The 8,633-nt window shown below is 44.9% G+C and overlaps 1 protein-coding gene across 1 annotated transcript in view; it reads right to left on the bottom strand.

Moving 5' to 3' along the window:
* OSTN (osteocrin) overlaps positions 1-4,448 on the bottom strand; it is a 27,335-nt gene extending 22,887 nt beyond the window's left edge. Inside the window, exon 1 of the mRNA XM_017727051.1 lies at positions 4,191-4,448. The gene's annotated coding sequence lies outside the window, so the exon portion shown is untranslated. The remainder of the gene's footprint in view (positions 1-4,190) is intronic.
* Between the last annotated feature and the right edge of the window lie 4,185 nt (positions 4,449-8,633).

Here is an 8,633-nt window from a genome sequence, read left to right as displayed (position 1 = left end):
CCTGCTGTGTGTTTCCTTTTCCACCTCTGCACTGTGCCAGCCACACAGTCAGACCTTTTCTCTCTGCAGGCCAAGGTTTGTCTTTCACGAGGGTCTCTGGGTTCCTTCATGGGTTTTTCTATCCTGTTCAAAGTTAGAGTGTCCATGCCCTTTGGAAATAAACAATGATTCATATATTTTCACAACACCTTTAGGGGCAAAGAAGCACAATGATCCCCTACCAAATTTCAAAGCCCAGCTCTAGAAGAGCAGGTTTGTCCCAGCTCCTCAGCATAGCTCTTCCCCTGGTCACACGCAGTGGGAAGCAGGCTCGTGCCATGCAGCAGTAAGTCCCTGTGACTACAGGCAATGCTGCTGGCATGCTAACCAGCTGCATAAATCACCAGAGATCCACGTGAGCCATGTAATCCTCTGGGCTGCAGTTACTCACACCAAGCTGGACGATGTCCAAAAGCCACACACCGCCCTCCCTGCAACGTGGCTGCTCCCCAGAGCCTGTTTGGTGCCTCTCCCTACCTGTATCTGTGTCTTCACCTCCACAGGGGGCCTCCACATCTTATACAAGGACATTAGCAGAGGAGACAAACCCACCTTCCTTGCACTTGCCTGGCTCATTAATCCCAGGTGTGAATCCATGGAATTGTGTGTGGAAGGAGGTTGGCCCTCCACCTCCACAAGGGCAGACACACTGCATTTGTGCTTACTTTACAATTACACTTGGAACCATGGAGGAAGAATATAACATAGTTTCTTATGTAACCATATATTTACTTTGGTTATGTGCGGCTTCAAGACAAATCTAAAATGGTGCTGGACCGTGCTGCTGCCCTCAAAAGAAGTTTGTCAGCAGAGTAACAACAATGTTCTGCTCCTGAAAATGATGTGCTGGGCTTTATGATCGGCTTTTAGGTTTGAATGCTTTTGTTCCACTTTGATATTTGAGCCCTCCCCTCAAAGGAAATCCTTCAAGTGTGGTCATGGCTCTCCAAGCAATGGTCATGGGAGGACAGAGACAAAGCACAAAAAAAAAGATGCTGACGGCATCTGAAAATGATTTGCAATCTCAGCCGCAGGAGCTCAGTCGTACTAACACAGTAATTTATATACTGGGGACAGCTTTTCTCATGTTCTTCTATAAATTTCCTGTTGGAATTATTAGGCATCCAAAATACATTTGGAACTAACCAACCAAAGGAGTGAGACAGAGCAGGTAATACTGACTAAGCACACCAAGCCCTGTCTCACAGCCCCAAATCAAGCACATTGCCACCAAGCACACAACTACAGTGACCAGGCAGAGAGCATCTGGAGCTGGGCTACTGAGCTAAACCATGCAACACAATCTGGGGTGTTGCAGCATAAGAGGATCCTTCTGGGATCTGAAGCATCCACACTCCCCACTCCCCACAGCCCAGCCTTGCCACAGCAAAGCCTGGTTGTCTTTGAGAAAAAAATGGCATTGGGAGAGTGTGGAAGCTTTGCACATCAGATGTGCTTAAGGTAAACATAGAAGAAGTGGGTGAACTTTTTTGCAAATACTGCAATAAAATTACAACTAATGAAAGTACAAGATAAATAATACAAGGAGCATTTTAAACACAAAAAAAGTGAGGCAGGCTACTAAGGCTGCTGCTGAAAGAGTAACAGACCCAGCACACTGCCACAGATAACTCATCTCTGCTCAGCCCATGGGGCAGAAGCCCTGCCCTGGGTGGTGCCATGTCTGGCTGCACATAGACATTCCTGGGCATACAGCAATGCCACTGGTGTAAGTCCTGCTCCTACAGAATGCTCAGAGAGCTACAATGCTTTCAGGAGCAGGGAGTACCTGTTTCATGGAGAGATTAATTTAGTTCTCAGTAGACCAAATAAACAACCAACAGCCAGAAAAAACAGCCAGCTACTAGCTGTCCCTAGTTCTTCCCATCCCAGACAAGGGACTGGCTTCTATTCAGGCAGGTTATAAGTGGAATAACTGCTCACCACTCAGTACCTTGATAGCAGAGAGTGCTGTCATTGCACTGAGGTCAGCAGAGTGACACCAGTACAAACAAGACCAAAGCCTGACTGCAGAGACGGAATGGAGAAAAGGCAATGGAGAAAGTGCCTCTTCAAGGCACTTATCACACAACTGAAACACCTCAATCCTGCCCTTCTTCCACCTCTTTTTTCCACCTGGTCCCGTAAGTTCCTTCGACCAAAGGGGATTCCCCCCCCTCCCTCCATCTCAAGCAGGTCCCCCACTCTCCTGCCACACGAAGAACTCAATATAACCAGCGCCACCCTGAGGAGCAGCCAGGGTTAATGGACTGGAGCCCTCCCTTCTCCTCCTGCTTGCCCAGGCTCTGAAGCCTCTGGGCAGCCAGGCAGACAATCCAGAGACTCTCTAGGTTGTTTTCTGGGGGCCATGGGAAGCACAGTGTCAGAAAGAGCTGTCTGAGCCGTGCAGCCCCACGGTTAGAGAGGAGAAACCTCAGCCCAGGGCTGACAGTGACTGATGACTGTAGGTGCTGCGAGAATTCTGCTCCTCACGTTACCCAAATGTCAGGGGGTTACAGTGATGTTATTAAAGCACCACAGAAGTGCAAAGATCTGTGTAAACTGAGAGGATAATCACTATGCAGGCAGAGCAGAAGCTGTTTGACAGTGTTGAAATTATGTTCTTTGGTAGCCCTCTGACTTGACGTGTGACTTGATACACTAAAAACACCCATATTGTGTTTTGATGTTCTGTGTCCATGACACTTGCTTTTCCTGCAGCAGACAATGATTTGTAAAATAACTTTTCCTATTCTCAAATCACTCAAAACTTTGCAAATTGTTTTCCACTAACTAGAAGTGGTTTAGAAATAACCTTGGCTCAGGGAATGGCTCTGTTATGGGGCTTTTGCTGCCATGACATCCAGCTGGGGGAAGACAGTTATTTCTGAATTACTCTATTTTTACATTAATATCTCTTTTAGAGCAAAACAGCAGCAGAAGCAGTATTATTTCCATTGTGTGCTCTGAAATAGGACAGATTCCTAGGAGCCACAACTTATTACCCTCCCATCATAGTATTCCCTGGTCATTTCATGAGGAATTATATCCACTGTCTCCCCAGTCCCAAGCCCTGAGATCACTGTGGGGGTGCAGGAGCAAACCCCTTTCTCCTCTGTACTGGGAACTGCCATCAGAAACACAGATCCCACTTCACAACAGACAGCCTTGCATGGCCAAAACCCTGCAGCCCAATATCATAGAACAGTTTTGGTTTAACTGGGCCTTAAAGGTTATCTAATTCCAAGCTCCCTGACATGGGTAGAGGAAAAGGGAAACTCATCTATGCATGGGCTCAAATCTCAGCTTTCCAGTTATGAGCTAAATGTGCTGATGGACTGCACTACAGAGGCTCCATAGTTAAATTATCTTCATAATAAAAAATAATTCTCCTACCTAAAATAAAACTACTTTCTGAAAAGCATTGATTCTAAGTAGTAGAAATATCACATAGACCAAGGGGCCTTTATCATGACATTATAAATGTTCAAAACTACAAGGAATCCTCCTTTCCCAGAGACCCATCAGCAACTTCCCCATCTGCAAACTGACCAGCTCAGATTGAGACCTATGACACCTCTGAATCAAGGATTAGATCCCACATTTTCAAAGCTCTTGTTCCAGTAGCAAAGACACAATTTTGGTGTCTTCTGAGTGTACTGAGGACCCAAGCACTAATATGCCTCAATCATTTCACTGGGCTCTTCACATTTCAGGAGATCAAATGTGCAATCCTAAGATTCCCAGAGAAATTAAAGAAGCGGTTTAATGGATCACTTAAAATTTTAAAATATTTATAATTAAAAGAGAAATCCAACATCTTATTGAGGGGGGAGCAGAAAGAGGGGAAGGGAAAAAGTAAACAAATGAGAAGAGGCACCAAACTCTACTCCAAGTACACACAGTGGAAAATGCAGGTCAGTGCCAGCAGCCTAATAATCCAAATTCTCTTTCTATGCACTGACCTCTTCTGAGTAAAGGAAAGAATTTAAAGGAACATAAATGATAACTGTACATATTCTGGAAGCCAACCTAAAAGTGCTGCCAGGAAAAATCATCCTTCTCCTTACAGAGCCATTAACACATTCCCTTCCACCGGGGCAGCAGAGGTCCCACCTGCAGAGGGAGGGGAGAGAGGGAATGCTCCTTACCTGCCACACACAGTCAGTCCTCAGCACAGCAGAAGGATGAGCATCAAATCTGAGTGGCAGAGATGGGTTTCAGGGCTGGCAGGATCAATGTGCATGTCTCAAAAAACCCCTGTAACACACTGAGCATTGGCAGGGGCAGGCACTGCAGCTTTCTGGAGAGCATGGGAGTGCAACCAGCACTACACCTCCAGGAGTCCCCTGCAGGCACGGTGCAAGACACTTGCTCCTTCCCCTCCCAGAGTGAACAGCAAGAACTGCTTTGGGTGCTGCCCTCCAAAGAGTTGGGAACTAAGGAAATTATCCTAAATGCTTTTTTAAAAAAATGACGAGTTTCATCCCTTTTACATGCTCCAGATGGCTGTAATAGCAACAACAATTCACCAAAATACCAGCAGTTAGATCCACCAATAGCATAATTCTGTACAGGGTTTATTTTCCTTTGTTCTTCATGCAGCTAAGTGCCCACACACATCAGTGCATTATACTTCTCCTTTCATGCTGTTCAATACCTCTCCTTGGTCCCAGTGAAATGGAAGTCCTGCTCATTTTGCACACCCACTTCATACCAGCTTTGTTTAGGTACTTTTTCTGGCCAGCTTACATATTGATTGGGTCCGACTTGCACAAAGAGGATTGCAAAATCTGCCCCCAAAATTTCCAGTGGAGGATCTTCTTGCCTACCCCAAATTTGCATTTGGCCCACCTGCCACAGTTGTTGCAGGGTTGAGGCAGTGTCAGTACTATGAGCAGTGAACTAAATGTTCTTCAGAGGGGATGAAAATCCTGAGAAATTCACGAAAATCAGTGGAGATATTCCAGATGAGGGAGGTATATGGCTCAACAAAAATAATGAAACAGAAAACACCCACAGATGCAGGAGAAGTTGTCCAGACAGTTAAGCTACCCTGGCTTAGCCTGCCAGGAGCACAGCCCTTAACACCCATGCAAAAACCTTCTGCACTGCAGCTTTAGCCATGACACTTCTCTCCCTGTCACTGGCCCCAAACCGCTCACTTTGCTGGCTCCTGCTGACTTGCTCTGGGGGAAACTTAACCCCTGAAATTACCTAAAAAATGCATTTGGGGGATGCTCAGGAGGGATACCCTGAGGGCTGCTGTGAGTGACTCCAGAGCAAGCCCCTGTCTGGCTCAGAGGGATCACTGCCAGGGGACGCTTGGGGCAGGAACACTGAGGTGATCCTGCTGGACGCATAAGCACAGGGTGAAGAATAAACTAGAAAAATAAGTAAAAGGTTTATTGTATCTCAGAGTATTATTTTGGTGTTATAGCTTCTCTGTCCTTGGTAGCATTTACTTTGGTGTAACTGAAATGAAAACGTGGCTCAGGAAGATTGGAGGACTCTGAAACCAGCTGAAAACAGAGAAAACACTACTTTACTCCGCCAGCTTAAGCTGCTTTCCATGGAGCACGTATCCTGAAAGTGGGAACAAATCACTGTACAGAGCTGCAGAGATTTTCATGATGATTTTAAATCAACTAAATTTCCAACAGCTGAGATTTTGGGCAATAAACTTGGCTGGAGCTGAGCCAACCTAAGTTAGGCTGGGATCCTGCCCTACAAGTTCCTGAAAGTGTCTGTGCTGAGTGTGACAGGGAAGATGCTGAGGGGACAGAGGCTGAAATTAGGCCAATAGATCCAAACACAAAACAGATTTGGCTGCAGCTGCAAAAGAAAGGATGCATGAAGTAGGGCATTTAACCATCAGCCCTCTCTGGACAAGAGCACCTGGGCTAGAGAGGTGAGCTGGGCTCTCACATCTCCTCTGGGAATAAACATCTCCATTTAATGTACACACTTTGCTCACATTTGAGAACATTAATTCAGCACAAAAAAGAAAAATCACCAGCTGTGTGCTGCTGAAACCAGGCCCTTTGGCTACCTCAGGGAGTTTACTAGGTCTGTATAAATAAACATGGAAGACTTCACTGTGGCAGTTTAACAAAGTGCTAGAATCCCTTCTGAAATCTTTATGAGGTGAAAATTAGTAAGCAACCTCTGAAAAACCAACTGACATTTTTCAATTTATGAGGCTTCCCATCTCACAATGTCTATTATTTTACACAAAGATTTTAGTTTAAAAACTGCCTCTCTGAGCTATGCTGAGATGGGAAGGATGCTGAGATCCTGGGCTGACATCCCAGGAACCGCAGGAGGTTGCCTGGTATTCACAGTCGAATTTTCTAATAAGGTGGTGCACATTTCCAAAATGTCACTGCACAAGTGGCCATTGGTGGGGTTATTTTAAGGCAGCAGTTCAGGAAGGCACTTCTTGTGCCTGTTTCTGAATTGACAGACATGCATGCCTTGAACTTTCTTAAGGCCCTGCTGTGAAGAGAGACTTTAATGGCAAAGACAGCTCCAGGATCACTTACTGGAAGAGATTTTTATCACTTGATTTTCATCTCTTTGTACTGGTGTCAATTAGAAAAACAAAAATTTCTGAAATTCAAGGAGTTAGTCCTGGACAAAAGCGGACTGAAGCCTGAACTGAGCCATATAAAGCAGCTTCTGCCTTACAGCAGTGGCATTTTCCATGGATAATCTGCACTAGAATAGCTGGAAACAACCATTTTCTATCTCCCTTTCCAACATCACGTCCCTCAAAGGGACAGCTTTGAGGCAGTTCCATTAAAAGTGCAGCCAGCCAAGTTGTGGGGTATCATGATCAGTGTTTATAGTGCCAGGCAGTGATCTGAAAGGCATGTCCAAAGAATCTCCTCTGATCCTTACTTCAAGGCTCTGAAAGGCACATACTTTCATCCCACCATCCCTTACATCCTCTCTCTGGGAATCTGACTCACTTCCTCGGGTTTTGTCTTTCTCTCTCTTCCCTGAACATTTTTTAAGTTAGACTAAATGCTCATGAAGTTGCTGCTGTGGGGGATTGATTTCCTTTTCCCAACTAGAACTGTGCAAGATCCTTCATCCACTGCTGGTAAGTCTTTGACAGAGATGCCCATGGAGATCAAAACATTTATGTTCCCTAAGTACAAGGTAGAAAATCCAGGGAACCTTGAGGTATCTGCTGTTGTTCCTTAAGACACATTGGAAATAACATTATTTCTTTTTTTCTCCATCACTCACTATTTCATCATCCCTTCCTCACTGCTCATCTTCTGTAGGAACATTTTGTGACGGACTTTGTCACAGACTAAGGGTGCTGCAAACAAATCAGACCAGCTCAGCCTCCTTTAATTATTATTTTCCAGCACAGAAAAGGCCAATCATTTTCATTTATGAAAGAAAGTGCTTTAAAATTCCCTCTGGTGCTTTTGTCATCTGTATAAGTGTGGACTTTAACTGCCCTCTACTATGGAAAACAAACTAACAAACAAATCAGAAACAGTGAAATTGTAGCTTGTTACATATTCTCCTACTCATGGAAATGACTACAGGAGATGGACTTTGGAGAACGAGGAACAGAGTCCCACCTACACTCAAATACTGCAAGTGCAGAGTCACAATTGGTGTGGAAAGGATGTGGCAGCAGAGGAGCAGAACTCCTTCAGATATCCCTCACACTCCCTGCCCTTGCCTTGCCACCAGGCACATTTCTTCTTGGTTGATTTAAATTCTACCTTTTTTATTCCCCTTAAAATGAGCTTGCTGTCTCCCCCTATCTCTGTGTCTACTGCATTTCAGTGAAATTTTACTTTGTTATATTCCCACAAGAAATTTAACAAAGGAGTCTGGAGAGTGGACAGCAAAAATAATACACTGGAAAGCAAAACAAAAGCAGCAGGGACCATGCAAAGGGAGACACTAGAACTATTTTAATTCCCTTTCTACTAACAGAAATCTCCTGCTTCTGTTGTTATTTCTTTTCTTTTGCGCTGGAGAAAAACTAATATGTGAAGAAAGAGCAATGCCTCCTGGCACACTTCAAAATTCCCTCTTACTGGCAAGCGAGGATTGAAAAATCCCTGTGAAAGCTGCTAAGAACTGACAGCTGCCCTGCTCAGAACTTCTGAGCACCCCATCTCTAATGAAGATATTCACTTTCTTTAGAGCTGGAGAGGTTAAACTGCCTCAGCAAAGGAGCCCTTCTTCTGGAACAGATTTCACAAAGGATTGGAGAACAGGAGGCTTGGGAGTCCCCAGTTTCATTGCAGGGGCAGAGGGTGCTTCACCTCATGCAAGGTGGTGGGTTTGTTACCTTACAGTCCCTTCTCCTCCATTCAGGTATTCCTACACCTGCCTGACAATCCTACAGAGGCAGGGCAAGGGCCCCAGAAGCCACTAGGACACTTTCATGAAGAACTGTCTGAAAAAGGGAATTTCTGATCTGTGGGAAGTTCCAGCATTCTGAAATTTCCTTTTCTTCCACATACAAATGAGAGGCCAAAATTCCATGGTCTGTGTGGAATGGATCTCCTGGAGAGGAAGAGGGGGAAGGAATGGAGAAGATTAAGAAACTTTAT

The sequence above is a fragment of the Corvus brachyrhynchos genome, unplaced genomic scaffold (assembly GCF_000691975.1).
Source record: "Corvus brachyrhynchos isolate BGI_N302 unplaced genomic scaffold, ASM69197v1 scaffold162, whole genome shotgun sequence".
NCBI classification, from domain to species: Eukaryota; Metazoa; Chordata; class Aves; order Passeriformes; family Corvidae; genus Corvus; species Corvus brachyrhynchos.
This window is presented reverse-complemented; position numbering and strand designations above follow the sequence as displayed.